This window comes from Manduca sexta, chromosome 16, assembly GCF_014839805.1.
Source record: "Manduca sexta isolate Smith_Timp_Sample1 chromosome 16, JHU_Msex_v1.0, whole genome shotgun sequence".
NCBI lineage: Eukaryota > Metazoa > Arthropoda > Insecta > Lepidoptera > Sphingidae > Manduca > Manduca sexta.
The window spans coordinates 10089905-10110082 of record NC_051130.1 but is presented as its reverse complement, the minus strand read 5'-3'; positions in this window follow the sequence as shown (position 1 = coordinate 10110082).

Sequence of the window (20178 nt, the reverse complement as noted above, 5' to 3'; positions counted from 1 at the left end):
TCCTTATATACTGCCCACTGCTGGGCACGGACCTCCAAATCTACTACTGTTGGTCTAACCTTAACCGTTGGCCTAGCGTAACTACGAAACATATTAACTAAAACGACCCTCAAAAGCCGAATATGAATACAACCTTTAGGTATTTTTCAATGATTGATTCCATGCATTAACATACCAAAATAGGTCCAAATCATTGTCTGGAGGTGCGTTGAAATATGTGCATTTCGCACAATGAGAATTACGTGCCTGCTGCCTGCACAATGGAGGCGGAAAACACATTGGTTACTAACTAAACTATCGATAGGTACTTATTTATTGTCGCCACTGATTCAAACGTCGAAATCGTTAAGAAATATATTAATAAAACTGAGCCAGAATAATTTGTCAAAATGGACCTTAATGCAACCAGAGAACTATCTAATGAAACACCATCAGCGAGTGAAAGGACCACCCCCGGGCTTGTTGATAGTAATCGGTGTGACGCAAGGTTATTTAAAAACGTGTGACAGTTTGCAATTGAGTTTAATATGGCGGTTAACATTCTGCAGGTCAGACACTTCCGTCCTGTCCTAATTCCTTTAAGACGATAAGCATGCTCTCTCTCTCGACATGATGGGTTCTTATGTCTGGTGAAGATTACTCAACATCAGGTTAGCCATATCCTCCTAGAAAATAGAGTATTTGACTCACTTTTGTTGTTTAAGCTTATTAAATATTTACTTTAGATCAATTCTAATACAGAAAAGTTGATTCAAAAACGGTAAAAAATCAACAAGTTATAAGCCTTTGAATCTCGGAATAAGGGTAAGTGTCAAGGAACGAGAAAAGAGGCGCAATACGCACATGACGTCATTGGGAAAGATGATGCGTGCGAAAGCATGAGATGGAGTGATATTCCTGTCAGATATTTCCACTACGTGCCTACAGGAGTAACGCACCAATGTGCGCTTTGCAATAATTCAAACACAAATTACTGCTTCATTTCTTAACTAATTGTAATGCAGATTTCAAAGAGTGTTTCTTTTTAATGCAATTTGCAGTTACATATAAAATATAATTATATGTATTACATATATCAACATAGGAAGACACTTTTGTATGAACTCTAAAAGCACGTACATACATTTCACCTACTTCACCCAAACTAACATTCCATTTCAATTCAAAAATCAACTGTTAAGCATGAAAAAACACAATACTTATACATTTAAATAGCACTATAGCTCAGACCAAATCAGGTATAAAACAAACGTCACAAGTAAAACAAGTTGGCAAGGTCATACACCGTTACGCTGTCTGAACTACTCACTCGCCGAGTAAACATTATTAATAGACCTTAACGCTCAAGAATTCACAATAAAACCATATTGTGACTTACGAATGGGCAAATTTTAAGTTCAGATGGCGCTAGTGGATTAGTATGATTGTATACTGTCATCGGTGATGTCATTGTCAACGGCAAATAATTTCTTTATTTAATAAGTTTTTCCAAGTTCTTTTAAATAATCATGAATCTACCACCGCTTCGGAATCTTTTCCATGTGAAGAAGAAGCCACTCAAGACAGTCCCTGAGTAACACTATCTATCAATATAATAAAATATGACCAAATGTTCAACTGTTAAGTGTTGCTATGCAAAATAGAAAAGTAACTCATAACCAATTTTTCCCGTTGTCACGTGCGCCCTGCTAGTAATTGCATACGTACTAAAATTGGTAACACTACTAGATGAGAAATGTAGCTTTGTTGATAGTAAGTAACTAGAATTTCTACAAACAGTTCTAACTCTACCTGCCATCTGGCCTGGAACTGAATTGCAGGGTCCTGAATAGCCCTGGACTTGTCACTTTGAGATAAATTCTGTCTTAAAGGCGCAATATTTTTTTTAATTCCTACATCTCAAACAAACTCACAAACGATTCCTCCCATGCGAGAAACTAATAGTTTTATATCTAATCTAAGCTAAGCTTTTTCGAATGTGAACCAAAATACGCTCGTAATACGGTACTGAATTGTTAGTTATGACAAAAAATGTAAATAAAGAACAATAATGGTTTTTACACGATAATAAATTAGCGAAACAGGCACTGAGAAACTGATTAGGAAGAAACAAAAAATTCATACGGATCTTAATGCAAAGAAACAGATTTAATTTAAGGCCCTCCCTCAAGCAATTGGCCTTGAACATTCGTTCCATACATTTAAAGCGCACGATTTACGGGCGGAAATGTGCAAATATTTACAAATAATTTCTTTAAAAACAAATATGTTGAAAATTTTAAACTACCAAAGTTCGACATTAATATAATGAGTACTTTGGAAATGCACGGAATCAACTATTTTAGAGGCATTTTCATTATGAAATTAATTAAACAATTTTATAAAAAAATGTAAAAAAAAAACAAAATAAAGATACGTTGTAGAAATATAATGTTAAATTTATATTTTGTTTTATTCGAATAGATAGCTTCTACATATACTGTTAGCTCGCCGTTTTGGTAGAGTCAAAGCCTTAAACACATGATCCGAGTACATCTGGGATCTTTGTATATAACTACAATAAAACCAATGAAGAATTACCTATACAGTAGACACCTATTATAATTTTATCTGTGACTATGTTCTTTGAAAAATTTAAATATAACATAGAAACATAAAATTTCTTTGATAAAATTAATTGAAAATAGTAATTTTGGCGCATCCGTCCGTAAGTGACAAAGCGTTTGTATTTTCCAAAAACAAACAATTAGTGTAGAATCGTTATCATTTTAATGAACCCCGCGTAGAAAATGAGGTGTTATAAGGTTAAAGTGTGTTTTTGTGTCTCGGAATGTCTGTTTGTGGAATCGTAGTTCCCGAACGAATAGACCGATTTTGATACGACTTTTTTGTTTGTAAGCTGATGTGATGGAAATGGTTCTTATTTCAACTCTATTAGAACATGGCTAAAAAATATTCATTGAACATATTAAACTTTAGAACTAAAATTGCACATATAGTAACTTATTGCAATATTGTGTTATTTTCCTGATAATTTGGTCTATCAATTTCATCATGGCTAATGATAATGATATTATTGCAAACGGTCTATATACGCAACATGTGTAAGCATTAATATCATACGTTGATAGAATATCTATTGCAATACTAAATTAGGAGCTCATTATGCGAACCTTTTCGAACTTTTACTTGAGAAAGAGATTTAAATGCTAATAACCATAAATCTTACACACGTAACTCGTACGAAATTTTGAATATAAGTATTAAACAATTCAACTATGAGTTCTACAAAATTTAAAACATAACTTTTATAAAATTTCTAACATAACTTCTGCGAAATTTCAGAAATAACTAAAAAAAATATATATATTTCAACGAAATATCAATCTCTAATCCTACAAAAATTTGTACAAAATTCCAAACATAACTTAAACGAATTTCCAAACATAGCTTCTACGAAACAAACATACCATCTACAAAACTTAATACATCTGCGGCCAGTCACGGATCAAAGACACTGTTTCCTCACGTCATTACCTCGATTATCAGCAAATCAGCACGTTACGAATGAATTACAAGAAATATCGATGCAATACTACTGTTGTAACACCCGACATTTTACGGACCATTTCCCATTTCAGCACCTTTATAATATGGAAAAAAATATTGGAATAAAATAAAAGCTTTAAAATACAACGTATACCTTTACATTTAAGATAAATATTTCTGTACCAAATAAAAAAAAAACAATTAAACTTAGCAAATGTCAAGAATTTATATTTGAATGATTTTCTACCCACCATTAGCGCGGAGTATTAGGTTTGCTCTCAATTAAGTAAATAGAACCTAAAATAACTGTCAAAATGTGGGTGTGTAGATATATCTGCCTATCCTGCAAAGAGAAACAGGAGTAATTTTACGTATGTATATTTATACAGTAAGGTGCGAGATTATCATATTGTATGATAAAAATTCTAATACCATGTTACCATTATTCGATTTTAGAATATTCAACGAAAGTCAGTACATGTTCAACACACATCACTAAAAAAATATGACAATCAATAAACGGTAACAATAAACATATAACTGTATCTCGCGGGAACTGAATCATATTTCGCGTCTGTTTTTGCAATTTTCTCCGTCGTCACGTTGCGCCGGTGCAATATCGCAATATCTTCGAATACATCGCGCATTCCGATGCCTTGGACTAGAACCGATCGCGTGTGCCCCTGGAATGCGCTTCAATGTGGTTCAAGTTATCAGAGAAAGAAATTTACTTTCCACTCCAAAATCCATACCAATATTATGAAGAGGAAAAGTTTGTTTGTAGGTTCTAATCTCAGGATTGAACCAATTTTGAATGAAATTATTTCATTAGTAGGAAGCTAAATTACTCCTGAGTATTATAGGCTTTTATCCCGGAAAATTATTTATCCTGCTAATACTTTTACACGCGGGCAGAGCTACGGGCAAAAGCTACTTGTTATAAAATGTCAACTGTAATTAAAACTGCTGGTGGAAATACATGCTTTACATAATATACTCACAATGTTTTGTCTTGTTATGGTAAATTACGTTCACCATTAGAGGAAGCGAGACAAAACATTATTAAACTATGACAGACGTATACAGCGTTTATTAGCAGGGCCCTTTTCCTTTAACAAGCCAAACAGAATCACACAAACAAAGATTTCCATGCACAAAATGAAAAGACCTCTATCAATACATATTCCCATTTCTGATGCTAACTGTATTACTTCTCTGATCTCTTTTGAATAATTAAGTATTACAATAAGGCTTTTGACCTTGAGCTCTATTGTAAATACTCGTGAACTGCCAACACCACCTTTGAACGACGAGAAATCATTGCAGAATGATACTAACCGCTAATTTTTAACACCGACACCAAACCCAAACTCTCGAGGAGCAATGATTTAACGGCAAGAAATCTAACGTTCCAGCAGGATGATGCAGCGCGGATAAAATTCACATTAACGCTTAATAGAGAAAGCAGCCCTTCTGCAATGATGCGCGTGGAAAAAATGACGCCTTCCTTTCACATGGCCCGTGAGAAGCGACGCGGGACCCTTTCAATATGGCGAAAGTTTTTATTAAACGTGAGGAATCGTGGAGTTTATGATTATTAAATCTATTATAGTTTGGCTGGTCTCATCTCTTTTGTGTAGTATATGGTTTGGTGGTGGTTGTTGTGTATTCGCGGTGAATTGAAGTTTGGTCGATTTCCAAGTAAGACAAAATTTCAAGTTGACTTGTAAATTTCGCTAGTTTCCTGCTACCTTGATATTAAGATAGCAGTAACAGCTTTTTTTAAATGCCTTGAGCTACAAAGTTATTGTGGTTAATTAGTAAGACATTAGCTACAAATTATAAAATGTGTTTGTTTTTATTCTGCTAAGTTGCTACTATTTCCTTGATAGACATTTCTGAGGACATTTCTTAGGATATCTAACGTGATAGGACCCCAGGTCAGCGTGTGACAGAAGCTTGAAGTTGTAGAGATAGCCGATTGTAACAACCCACTCTTCAACATCCGAAAATCTATTTTCATATTTAAGTAAGATAAGGCGTTTGCTGATGACATATTGCTCTAACTTAGCTCACAATAAGATCCTAACCAAGATTCTCAGCTCTTGAGTAATCCGCACAAGACTGGAATCATAATCTACATTTAGTATTCAAGATAATGTTGGTACATATTTGTCGAATTGTGAAAGGATGCGAGATTTACACACGATGCACCTACATGCGTAAACTGATTGCGAATACTTTACTTTCATCAAGAGTATTCGTTACACATCTCGCGCGAGAAGATTTATAGATTCTTCTTGTTGCGCAAAGTTTTTTATGGCAATCGTTGCGCAAATTTGTAAATTGTGAAACAGTAAGAGTAATTGTTTTTGTACCAGCATATTTCTTTATCCTGTACATAAAATGTTAACAGTCCAATAAAATCTAAACGAGCAAGAGTCTTTACAAGTCTTAACGATAGCTAAAACAAACCAGTCTAATTATTTATTTATACTACCTATGTTTAAAGATTCAATAGTAAAGAAAGAAGGGAACACAAAAATGCCGATAAAATATTCCAAACTTAATAAGTAATTTGATAACTTCCATTTGCCAAGAGACTAAGAATTTATCTACGCTTTTTCCACATATGGAAAGCCAGAAACGTCCCCAATAATTAGCAGTTATAAAGAAATTCTTATTCAAATGCAATGATACTATAGGGAAATCTCTAAGGGTCATCTCTTATAAATAATTTCCAACATATCAATAAGGATCCGGTTTTCACTGCGAGCCAAAGGATCGGCCCCGACGGTCCTCATACTAGGTCGCATGTTTAATTCAATTCACGGTTAGTACGTGCTGCGATATAAGATCCAAAAGAGTTCGTTGACTATGTGAGGAAATTTCTTTGAAGGTCGGGTATGGTTTGTACAGCCCACGCTACGACACTTGATGTCTAGAAAATCTACAATGTTATACAAATTAGGGAATTTACTAAATGGTTATTTGGTAAGATAAACTTTAGATTAGATTATTATTTTAAACTTAGGAAATTATTAACCTTGGATATTATAGTGCATTACCATTTTTTCTGTTCCAAATTTAAAAAAGTTTTGACGACTTATTATTGAGAATTAATTATGTTCCAATAAAATATATAGTTCTCATACTGAACAATAGACATTCACGTAGTTTTTAATAATAATTATTGGTAAAATCGTAATTTATTCTTTATTTTAAAATTTTCCTCGAAGTTCTAAGAACTATGCCATCCTTTATGCCTCATTTAGACTATTGGCGGATAATTCGTGCACGACTAGGGCTGTATTATGAGTAAAGAATCCACCCGAATAAGTAGTTTACACACTCGTGTTCGTGACTATTCGGCGAGTATCTAAATGAGAGATCATACGTTAACGCTAATAAAAAACAATGGGTAATGACATATACCAACAATGAGTCTAGTCCAGTCGCTAGGATATATCATTTCCATACATAAAGTTAACGTAACCGATCATAGAAAAGCATCTTTTCTACGGTCCCAGGAGCACACGCTCCTTTCAAATTAAACAAACAACCAGTACACGACATTTCATCTCAACACTTTCTCAGAGTCCTTTCACAACTGCACAATACTATGCAACGGTTAGAAATGCAATTCGTTAAACCTGTTATTTATGTAGCGTGCGTGCGTCGTGAGCCGTGACGTACGATCAGTGTGTCTCTCAATTATAGACTTTAATTGATAATGATATATTGAAGATTGTGAATCGTAGTTATCCCGTCATGTTAGTTAAATAGAAAACTAAGATATAATAAATATCGTGATGTTCACAAAGCGTTGCAAATATTACATTTATAAATGAAGAGTAGGTGATATTAAAAGAAAATATTATGTTTGTTTTAGTCATTGTTTAACATCAGAAACACTGACTATTTTGTTCTTTATATTTATATTATTATCTAATACTGTTGGGAAAAGTAAGAAACTCTACATTACAAAAACAAACATTTCGTGGACTGTAAGATGGTTCTGGATTCGATTCTCAATCTGTAAACTCACCATCTAACAAACGAAAATACTTTCAAACGGGCTTTTTTTGTGGGGGCACACGGGGACACGCAGTGCTTCCAAAGGAAATTTGAAAATATCATAAGAATTGCCATTAAAAAGTACAGAAAGGTAGGCGGGTACAAAAATTATGGATTTACAATTTTCTAGAATTAGCGTGCTCGTAAAAAGTGACAAAAAATGGACTGCCTTGAACTGTATGTAAGTTGAATCTCTGCCTTCTCCCTCGGAGGTATTTGCGTGATCTTACCGTTTTTTTATATAACCCCAAGTTACATAACAGTGTAATAACAAGTTCTTGTCATAACAATTCAATGGGACAATCATAACGCAAGAACTGTGTCCCCACGACAATGGTTGCGTCAGGAAAATCTTCCCATGGATTAAAACTTTGTAATTTGTCGCTTTGTGAACGACATGCCAGTTTATAATGTTAACGTACAATGACTAAGTTTAAATATGTTTATTTGAGATTTAGGCATCGCGCAAACTCTAGTGTAGGGGAGAAACACTGTAAATACGAAACTGACAGTCGATGGATTTGCATTAGCAAAATTGAGTTTAATGGTTCATTATGTTTACGCGAATGTTAGACATTAAAGTCAAACTACGGATTTTATCGCGGTTAAATATTTATATTATTATTTTTTCCCGTTTCGAAGACTGCACTTTGACTTTGTTTTTTTTTATTGCTTTGATTGACGAGACGAGCTTGCCGTTCGTCTGATGGTAAGCGATACGACCGCCCGTAAACAGTAGAAACACCTTCCAACACCATGAATTACAAAATTTTGTTTGGTATTCCAATGCGATCACCATCCTTAAACATGAAATGTTAACTCTCATTGTGTTCAGTAGTTACACTGTTTTGTTTTCTTGTTCGCCCCGTGACTATGAAGACTGCAGTCTTCGAAACGTCGATTGAAATTTTTAATATAAATATCCGCGAAAAATTCCGAAAATAATTTTATTTCAACTGTCAGTTTCCTAATAATATAGTGTTTTTCGATAAGCGGCGATAGCCTAGTTGGGTGTGGAACGGCCTGCCGAGACGAATGTCCGCAGGTTCAAATCCCAAGGGCACACACCTCTGACTTTTCTAAAAAATCATGTGTGTATTCTTTGTGAATTTATCGTTCGCTTTAACGGTGAAGCAAAACATCGTGAGGAAACCTGTACATCTGAGAAGTTCTCTATAGGAATTTCGAAGGTGTGTGAAGTCTACCAATCCGCACTAGGCCAGCGTGGTGGACTAAGGCCTAATCCCTCTCAGTAGTAGAGGAGGCCCGTGCTCAGCAGTGGGCAAGTAAGTATATAATACAGGGCTGATATTATTATAGTGTTTTTCGACAAATATCTGCAACACGTTGAAAGTTTCCTTATACAGTCATTGCACAGTTACCCCACTGCGTATGAATTAATGTTTTCCATCGCAGTAACTTTAAAAATAGTTATTGCGTATACGTTGTTTGTCGGTGTACAGTGTTTACTGTCTTAGCACTTGCTTTATTATTCTTCGCACTGGTTAAACATAATAATAATATCAGCCCTGTATTATATACTGTCCTACTGCTGGCCACGGGCCTCTTCTACTACTAAGGGGCTTTAGGATTTAGTCTGCCACGCTGGCCTAGTGCAGATTAGTAGACTTCATATACCCCCAAAATTCCTATAGAGAACTTCTCAGGTATGCAGGTTTCTTCACGATATTTCTCTTCATCTTTAAGCAAGTGTTAATTTACCAAGAAATACTCACATAACTTTAGAAAAGTCAGAGGTATCCTTGGGTTAATTGCCGATTAACCTTCTTTGATTATTCAAAACAATACAATCCGAATGCAATCAAAACCGATCCTAGTGGCAAATAAGACTACAGATTTTCCCAACATGGGCCTGTTGCTCTCTCAATAAGTGTCCGACCATATACGTCAAGTCTGAAGCATTATGTCTCATAGAAACGTCGGTCACGCATTGAATGCGCTGTGAACGCTCTATATGGCGTTTATTTAATCGACAGACTCATCGGACGACTGTATTTAAGGTTACTAATTATTTTTGGATTTTTAAGTTAAGTAATGAGTTGAATATTGTATTATATAAGTTTATGAAACAAAGTTGCTCCACCAATGTGAGATGAATCGTAACGAAATGTCATCCAAAACAGTTCAACACCCGCAATGTTTAAAAAAAATACTATATTGATCACGTAGGCAATCAGACTGCATTTATGTCACAAATGAAGAAAATTATTATTATTAATATAATTTAAAAATATCTTCACAAACAATTAAATTAGTAAAATTCTTGTATATTCCCACAAGAAATAGAAAAGGAGAATTAAAATAAGTTACTAATCGTGACAAGTTGACGCGTGTATCACTTCTCGATCGAACATTGATTTCCCGCCAATATTGTGATTCAACGACACATGCCTTTTACGATGCCTTTGACCCAAAAAACAGCAATAACAATAAAGTCTCAATATTCAATTACGCTATATTTTTTAGGTTTTATTGTTTTTCTATCAATTCCGTTTACATCACGACGGAATTGATGGATAGTGAGAAAATATGTTAGAACTTTTTGTAAGATATTCGAACATTTGTAAGACTTATCAACTCGCGTCGCAACAATTTGGAAAATAAATATCTAGCCTCTTACATTAGGCTCGTGTCCACTATATAACTGTGGGGCAATTTAATTCAACGAATATATTATGACTGATATGAATTGCGATAATATTATTAGAGGTCAAAACTATACAAAAATATAAAAGAAAATGACACTTGTAACAAGGTTTCCAAACGTTCAACACTATCCTTTATTGCAAAAGGCCGTATAACCGAGTTTCCTTCGACTGACCGTATCACATTTTGCGGTGGGTGCGTGGGCGCAAGGCCGGTCGCCGATCGCCCGGTCGCCGCTCGTCCTACAAGCTCCATTCATAACTGATAACTAGGCAGTAGGTACATGTTGTTAGCAGGTTCATGATAAATTTTGTTTGTGGATTTTTATAAAGCTTATTCTAGACAACCTTGAATTATTTGGTATTACTTATTATTTATGCTTGTAATAAATCTGTGTAATTTTTTATGTTTAGATTTTTTATATAGTTGTTTATCTTAATTTAGATTTTTTGTATCTTATTAACATAATGTAATACAAGATTTAAATAACATTTTTGCCATGATGTTTAATACTGTTGTAAAAGGCATTGTACCCAAGATAAAGCTTCTTTCAGTTGACGGTCGCGTCCGTGTTACATTTCTAGGTGGGATTGCCGCGTGTGGGCGCAAGGGCGATCACCAGTTGCCTCGCCGGTCGCTAGTTATCCCACATGCTCGACTCCATTCATATTGTCACCTGTTTGGTTGCAATAGCAGGATACAATGCAACCCAAAAGATGCAATTTACTTTTTGCCTAATTTAACTGTTTGTGAACTTGTATTGCGGTATTTAAATTAATCATAACGATTTTATGAATACATTTCAACAATGGTGAATTTCATTCTAATTCACGAGCTTCTGAATAGTGCCACAAACTGCTAAACCATGAGCCACCAGGAACCATTTATGAGTGCATTAACCCTCTTCACTTGACGACAATGTGGTCAGCTGACCAACTTTTCTAAACCGCGCAGTTTAATATACAACCGACTTTTACTTTCCGAAGGCTCGTGAGAACGCGCAGTCATCGCTCATGCTGTCTCGCTCATGTAAATGCATTCAATATTGTGGGAGCGAGATAGATGATGGCGGAAAATATGTTATCTTTAAGGAAAATAGACAATAACAGTTGTGTAACATCCTGTATAACGGAAAATATTATGGTGCATGTAATGAGATGTGCAATTTTAGTTTGTAAAAATACAAAACTAGATAACCTTATTGCATGCATATTTTTAAGCTTACGCCAGAGATAAGATAGTAGACAGCGTAATAGAAATATTATTATGATATTGGGCTGCTGATGAGGTCCTTCGATATTGAAGCCTTAGAGCTTTGTTTTTCTCCGATGAATAATTGAAACAATAAATAAGAATCTAACACAAAAATTAAAAATACTCACACTTGAATTGAGAACCTCCACCTTTTTAGAAGTCTTAGCAAGAAATGCAGTACTTCTTACCATGCCTTAGTATAGTCCTAGAGAAAATATCTCTAACCGATTTTGTTTCAATTTTATATTTGCAGTCTACCTACTGACTTCTTACCACACTTTACTGTCATAAGATTGGCTGTATATTCCAACTACAATGACCAACAGCTAACTGTCAATTGTAACTGCTATACCAGCCTAGAAACCAAGTAATAATTATATTCCGAGAAAAATATTTCATTTATGTGATATAACTATATTATTTTTAAATTATACTGAAAAGTTATAAGAAAGTAGCATATATCGCCTTTTTCCATTACTGCCAAATCTATACACTTCACGTAAATTTCCGCCTAAAGAGACAAGAAGATTTGGTGATCAAAGCTGTTATAGTAACGGACTAGTCCCCCTTCCTCCCTAAGTACCCAACTAATATACTTTAAAAAGAACAATGTAGTGTCGTTTAAATGAAATCAGAACAAATAGAGACGATCCCTCATAGAAGTTGGAGAGAAAAAGAATAACCAGTGGGATCAGAGTTTGGCACAGTCAAATTCCATTCAGTACATATCATTTTTTTTATGTAAAGCTAAGTTTTTTTACAACCATTCCACACTCGTGCAAATTATATATTTTAATTAGTTCAAAAGCAACACTCATTCGTCATGTGGACAATGATGGGAACCAGCGTCGAAATGCACTGCGCAGTACTTTCACATTTACGATGCAACATTACAAAATGTTTTATTTTATTTTCTAACCGGTTTATAACTTTTTTTGCGAGTGTCATATTATCAAATGTCAAATTGTCACAAAATTGGGGCGTGTATACACTGTCTGTAATTTACAGCAAACAAGTGTGGATGAAACAAAATCTTAATAAATATTGATGAAACATAAAGCACTATTATACATACATACCTACCTATTTTTAACAGTGTTAGGATTGAGAAATATATTCAGAGGGCTGCTTGTCCGATACGTTCGATTGTAGGGCTCCGTTCGTTATTGTTTACAAACTATTCCATCAGCAATATTATATTGCTACTATATTAAAAATATCAATATGTAAAATAACTTTTTAAGAAAATAATAATAATAATTTTACAATTCCCAAATCCTGATAACATCGCAGAGTTCTATAAGCATATAAGGGAGAATTAAATGTGGTATTTGAAGAACCAACACGTGCCGCAATTTAATATCTTTACCAGTATTCACTATCTTGCAGATTTAACATTCGTCGCGAAATATAAATCTCCATAGAAACAGTTTTACGAGCATGTCCACTAATAAGTCAAGTCTGAAAGCGTACAGCGATAAACGTAGTGAGAGCCGACAGTAAAAGTGATGGAAACTCATGAATATTCATAAAAAACACGATACGTTTTGTTATTGCACGTGAGATGTGATTATTTACATTATTGTATTATTTCACAAAAAGATATATTCGAACAAATTTTAATTTGAATAAATTAGATGGTATTTAAAAAGCGAATGCCAGTTACGCCAGTGCATAAAAACTACATTAAATACTGTCATTCATAATCCTAAATGTGCAGAATAATGAATAAGCTGCAGGCTTTAAAGGAAAGAATTGAGAAGAGTATGAGAATTAAGTTGTTGTCTAGGATTCCAGACATCTCACTCACAATAAGAAGAGCAACAGCAACATGTCACTTCGCGTCGGTTTACTGTGAAACATTGATACTTACTCTTGCCAAGCAAGGAATTCGTACTAAAAACTAATATGTTCACAGCATAGTTCTAACGGCATTAATAATATGATGTATTCATCTTACAATTGATTCAATGTTTAAACAACATTACATAAAATAGGTACCTCAACTTAACGCAAACAAGTTAATCAGAATCAGTTATGAGCAATAATAAAACGTTAATCAAAATGGCGGTCGAAATTTTAAAACGACGACCCGGTGACCCGCGCATTGTGACGCGTGTTCCCACGAAACGCGAAGGAAATGAAATACCGTAATGTTATTTAACACAATGTGCGATTTTTAGGTCGAAAAGATAAGCATTGTTTGTACTGTACATTCTAAATTATAAAAACTATTGTATGACGTGCATTCAATTTAAAATGCATGGCGATTTGTTTCGCTAAAATATTAGCTTTATTGGCTTTTAAAACTCAATTAAATACACAACATATATGTACGTTTAAAATTATTCTGGCTGAATATTCTTGGATGCCTTTAGAATGTCAAATGCAAGTTGACATTACACGTGCAGTGTTGCTAGTTACGTAATTGTTTTCTTACAAATACGTTAAATTATTTAAAATAATATATTCAGTCCACAATTGTAAATGGCACTAAATATATTGTTACGCGCCGCTATCCTAGCCGATGACATCGGGCGTTTCCGGAAGTATTCGGCTGCGCGCGCAGGCTGGCAGAAGAGAAGATATGTCACGCGGCGACTATTCTATTATTAATCTCTCTGGCTGGACGTTGTCAAAAGAATGTCTAAAATTGTATTCTGTAATTATTTTGCTAATATAATGTTTACTGTAAAAGAGCGTTTAACATTCAGAGTGGGATTATACAAATGATAATTTGAAGTTACATTGAATTCGAATGTGAAGAGAACTATCGGAATAAATCTGTGATGAATCATTGAATGCCAAAATTAAAATTACCAGATTCTCAGATTTTAGTTACCATGGCAACGTCTACGTCTGTTGAAGTAAATATGTTGGGAATGCATATGGAATTGATGTCTGCACATTAGTACGATTCACGACATTCATAACAAAACTTCGTTATGCCTGCTGCTTGGCTCACTGGAGAAGGTGTTTTCTTAGAAACTAAATCATTGGAGACAGGAATGACTGGAGTCATGTGAAGTCAAATCGGTGGCGCAACACTTCAGGCTGACAATGCGAACGTGCGTAACTGTTTATTTTATTTAATCTGATCTGTCTGTGGCCGTGAGCCTTTTGATAATATTCTATCTGCAGCCATGACCATTCTGATCATATTCTGTTGTAGCCATGACCATTCTGGTCATATTCTGTCTGTAACCATGAGCATTCTGATCATATTCTGTCTGTAGTCATGAGCATTCTGATCATATTCTGTCTGTGGTCATGAGCCTTCTGATCATATTCTGTCTGTAGCCATGAGCATTCTGATTAGTGTTACTAGGTCCTATTTGTTTGAAATCGGGCAACAGGTAAAACAAATCGGGATCCAGGTAGAAGGTCGAAACACAAAAAAAATACTGCAAGTCATGCTAATGTTGGTTTTCATTGCAATTTCTGTTTTAACATCGAATCATAGATCACGGTACAGTCGCGTCTCTAAACAACAGAACAAAATAAAACTATACCTACAGGGCTAGTGATGTGATGTGTTGTTTATTTTTTGATAATAATGTCTTTTGATAAATTTATTGATTTTCGGGACATTTAATGTCCCAATCAGTCGCAAATCGGGACGCGTCTCCAGAACTCTGATAACCGGGATATTCCGCGCACATCGAGACACCTGGTAACACTACGTCAGAACATACTCTGTCTGATTTGACTGCTTTATTTTACTGATCTGCTTCATTAATTCTGTTTTACTTAATTTCTTTTCTGTTTTTCTATTTCTGTTTCTGGTTTAGTGTTTATATTTAATTAAAACTATATATAATATCTGTGAATTCATTAATCTTACATGGAAAGCTTACAGTCTGACATAAAGAGATTAAGCTACAATATACGGCAGGAGTACAATATTATGTGATTTGTTGTATACGAGGTTCCAAAATCCAGTCAACTGTGTTGATGTATAAATGCAATTTAGGAAAACAGAGTAAAGAAAATAAGACAGAGCAAACGTTGTTGTTTAGAAATGTAATATAATAATATAATATAACATACATATCTTCTGTTCCAGATACCCTCACTGATCTGGTTTGGAGCATGATAAAAAAAACTATTCTGTCTGTACTTGGACTCTGGATAAATTGAAAAGCACTGGCTTATTAATTGAAATGTTTGGTATTCTTATATAGCACTTACGCAATGGCTCTGAAAAATTGATGCTCTCTAAGTATACTAATAAGGTACAATATGTGAGCAATATTTCTGCGAATGGATAAGGGGTACAATATGGTGACTCTGAAATGGTATACTGGATTGTGTTGCCGTACTAGCTGTAACACTAAGCTTGGTTGGTTAACCTTCGCTCAAATTTTTGATAAACAGTGGGAATGGTAATCTGAGATTGCAAAAACATTTGTATTTGTCTTTGAGTATTCCTGCAATTTTGAAGTGTACCATGGTGGTGGTGGTGGTTTATTGTTGGTAATAACATTATGAACAAATGAAAGTAAAATATCAGATAAAACCTTACGACTGACATCTATTATACTGCTTATGATAAGTTATTTTCTGTTAACCTGTTTAGTTGTAGAAATATATTAACCGTGGTTTTATCGAGCAGACATGCACAAGGAATTCATGTCATGATGATACTTCAGAGATGGATGTCTTCTGATTTTAGTGGGTCATTAGAAGCTGATGTTTTAATCAAATAGTTAAAAAAAGTATGTTTAGAGTTCAGTTATTGTCATTTTGTATATATGTAATGATATGGCGAGAAATTACAAGTAGTGTTATAATAATAAAAAAAAGTTGAAACATATTCGGTAGAAGTAGCGACGGATGTGTGCTTCAGTATCGATATACTATTTACGGAGCCCAATTTACGGAATGTAATATTGACATTACCGAAAATTATGTACAAATCCTGGTTCCGATGAGTTGCCAACATTGTGTAATGCATATGAAAATTGCTGTAGTTGTTTTATTCCATGTTGGCCATGTTCTCTGTGCTGGTTGTTTATATAAGTGGAACATACACGTGTAGCTAACGCTGTACTTGAGTAGTGTAATTGTAAATCACATGTCTCTCCACATCGGCTTCGATCGCCAGTGACAGTTTTTTATAAACACTGGGGTAACGGTTAAGCCTGCTGGTTCTCTTAGTTGAATCTGGTCCAGTGTCTTTGTTATGCCTGCGATATAGAATCACTTTAGCGAGGACTTTGTAGATATTTGACATCAAGTTGTAGACCTATAGTTATTTATTCAAACTGTTAAGATTTATAGTCTTCTTAGAGTTTCTTATATTTTAAATAATATCCCATTTAGGAGTGTCTTGACACGCGTGGCTTAACTGACTATTCGACTCATAGTTACGGGGTAGGCTGCGCTTTCAATTGGTTTTCTGTTATAACAAACGAAAGTTTTGAAGATCCGAGATCTCTGTCGTCTTTTAGTTGTTTCGTCCGATTTGATCTTGAATGTTGCTATGCTCTCTGGAGTCCGTCATTCATCGGACATATTCAGAGATTGGTGAGAGAGCCCAGAAGCAGTTTCTGTATCATTTTTCACACGTGAATAACCACTGCCACAGTTTACAAAGCTACGAATCTAGACTTGCTCAATTTAAAATCAGTTTTCTTGAATAAAGACGCGAGATGGCAGATATCATTTTTATTTTACAAAATGGGTTAACGTTGACATTGATAACTCTGTTTTGTTTATGTATCTTATTTTTGCTGATTCTCGTTCTGGCAACCGTCTCCATAACAGAGTGACTTTCAACTTGCCAACACGGCGATTCAATTATAGTCATCACTTGCCTTTGTGGCGAATGTATCAGTCCACAATAATATGCTTCAAGAAATTTGTATTTTAGCGGTAAAGTACCTCAGATTAAGAAACTTGGAATAATAAATTCTGTCCCTAATTTGTGACTTCAACTAATTCGTTATTACTAATTCAAACACAATGTAACTTGTTTCCTAATTTACTTTTATTGCATGTAGAGTTCACTCTCGAAAGTCGTGCACCCAGTTCTGTTGCTAATGTATCCGTTCTTAATTTGGAGTCTGTACATCTTATGTTATCGATTAGGTTAGAAGAGCTAGTAATAAAAAAATGTCCTTTTCAATCTTCTTGTGTAGTCGTATAATAGTAATTGTTGTCCACTGACTTGAAATTAATTTATTCTTAAGACCTCAGTCAATAACTATGTGAGTGTAGGTGTTAATAATGTCCCTGTTCTCGATGAGAAGTTCATTGCTGATGTTCTCTGCACCTGGAGTTTTATTTGACTATTTTATTTTATCAGAGATTGTCTCCGGTACCGGTTCTTTAATGGTCGGATCTGTTGTTTCTGTAGTATTTCTGCATGTGTATAATTTTGGATGCATTTAGTAGCTTTGATAGAGACTCTCGTATTGTGGTTTCTATTATGCCGTTTTATCCTTTATGCTGGGGATCTAATCTCTTTTCGCTGTCTGTATTTTCCCGTCTTTTTCTTAATGCCCTGGCCGTTTGAATGCATTTTTCTGTGTTTATAATCTGGAAGCATGGCAATCTTCCGCATGTTAGTTTTAAATATTTTATTAATTTCAGTTATGACTTTTCTAACGCTTCTTGCCTTTATGCTGTGTTACTCGTAAACCATTTGATTAATTGATTTGATTGAGTTGGTATATGTTGCGTATGCTTATTTATATGTATGAATCGTGTGCTGATAAGTCCTTATTGTGTGTTATATTATCTTGTGTGTTAACTTCCTTTGCGACTTCTATGGAGTTCTTTAGTTGTGCTTCTCATTCCTTTTCATTTGCTGCTGTCTTACTAATTGGAGGTTTTGCTTTGAAAGGTTTAATTGTTCTGGGTGTTTTTTAAACTTAAGGTTCTCTCTCAGCATTCTATGATTGCTACTAGAATTCAGCATTAACTGTATGTAAACTTGGATAAATAGAATGAAGGTCTTTGGTTGCTGGGAATGAAGTAAGGAAACGGGGTTTAGGTACTAACGAAAAATAAATTATATACACATATAGCGTGAAAGTTAATTGCAAAATGGATAAGTTGTTGGATATTGTGGATACGCAAGACTTGATTGGTTTATTAAAGAGTTAATCGATCAGAAATAATTAGTGATTTACTGGTAAAAATGTTTAAAATATAAGTATCCGATTCAGTTCTGCTTTCTTCAATTTATTTTTGTGAATACCTTTGGTATTCACTTTGCAGGATGGCCGATGTTACGCGCCGCTATCCTAGCCGATGACATCGGGCGTTTCCGAAGTATCGGCTGCGCGGGCAGGCTGGCAGAAGAGAAGATATGTCACGCGGCGACTATTCTATTATTAATCTCTGGCTGGACGTTGTCAAAAAAGAATGTCTAAAATTGTATTCTGTAATTATTTTGCTAATATAATGTTTACTGTAAAAAGAGCGTTTTAACAATATATATACCCCTCACTAACGTCTGACAAACGCCTTACGTCAGTCAGGAATTATTTTTGTAACATGCTTTATAGAATTAATAGAAGTTTCATATTTTAAAAGTGCTACAACACTTTTATATATAGATACAGGTATATTTGATGTTTAAATTTCTGTAAAAAACTTGTTAAATGTATTATATAAAACGTGTGGAAATGTTTTTTGTAAATACGGATGCTTGACACCTTTATAATGTTTTGATTTATAAATAACACGTTTTTTATTTCGAAAGAATACAACTGCGCGAATATATTCTCCTTTTGTATAGTAATTACGATTAAAAATTAAAATTTAAAATTGCATACATTTGTAAATTACGTTCCGTCTATGTGAATTTATTAAGTGAGTATAAAAGAGTTATAGGCCGTTCAACCATGTTTTTGAATTCTTTTTGTGTATGGCTTTTTATTTAACTAAACACCGTGCGCACACTGTAAAGTTTCCTACAGGAAAAAGTACATGCATAAAGCATGTCTTAATTTCAAATAGATGAACCTTTAAATTCGTCTTTAATACATTTTATTACCTTGTAATGCCATTATTTCATATCATTGTCTCGAGCAAATAAAAATAAACCTAAAATTAAATATTCCTTCTTCAAAACCCCTAACTGAAGACATCACGCAAATTAATCCATAAAGTACCGCACATTACAGCTGCTCCTAATAATGCACAAGGAAGCGCAATAAGTCCAACACAATAAATCGGTTGTAACAACAATGGCCGCACATAAATTCCAACCGTAGCTGCAGACTTCGTGGGAACCTATCACCGTTACTATTCCCATTGCTTCGCGCATTCATTGAAAAGTAATTTGATTCTTTAGAAATTGTAATCTAATTAAAGCCCGTATAGTTTGTGTGTATTGCTGTGATTTTCCTGAATTTACTCCTGTGAGAATAAAAAGTAGGTTAAAAAATAATATGATTGCTGGCTCGACCCCACAAATGATGTTAGTTAGACTGTTAGATATAGCAGTAGGAATATATAATAATGTTGACCTAAGAGATTTTTATTTATGCCCTTTGGTCAAGGAAAATTCCCGCAGCAGTAATGTAATTTTTCCCTTTTCTGCTATTTGAATACTGGCAACATTGTTTTGACGATGTAATGATTAACTGTATTTATTGGTCCTTCGCGCTTTCCTGT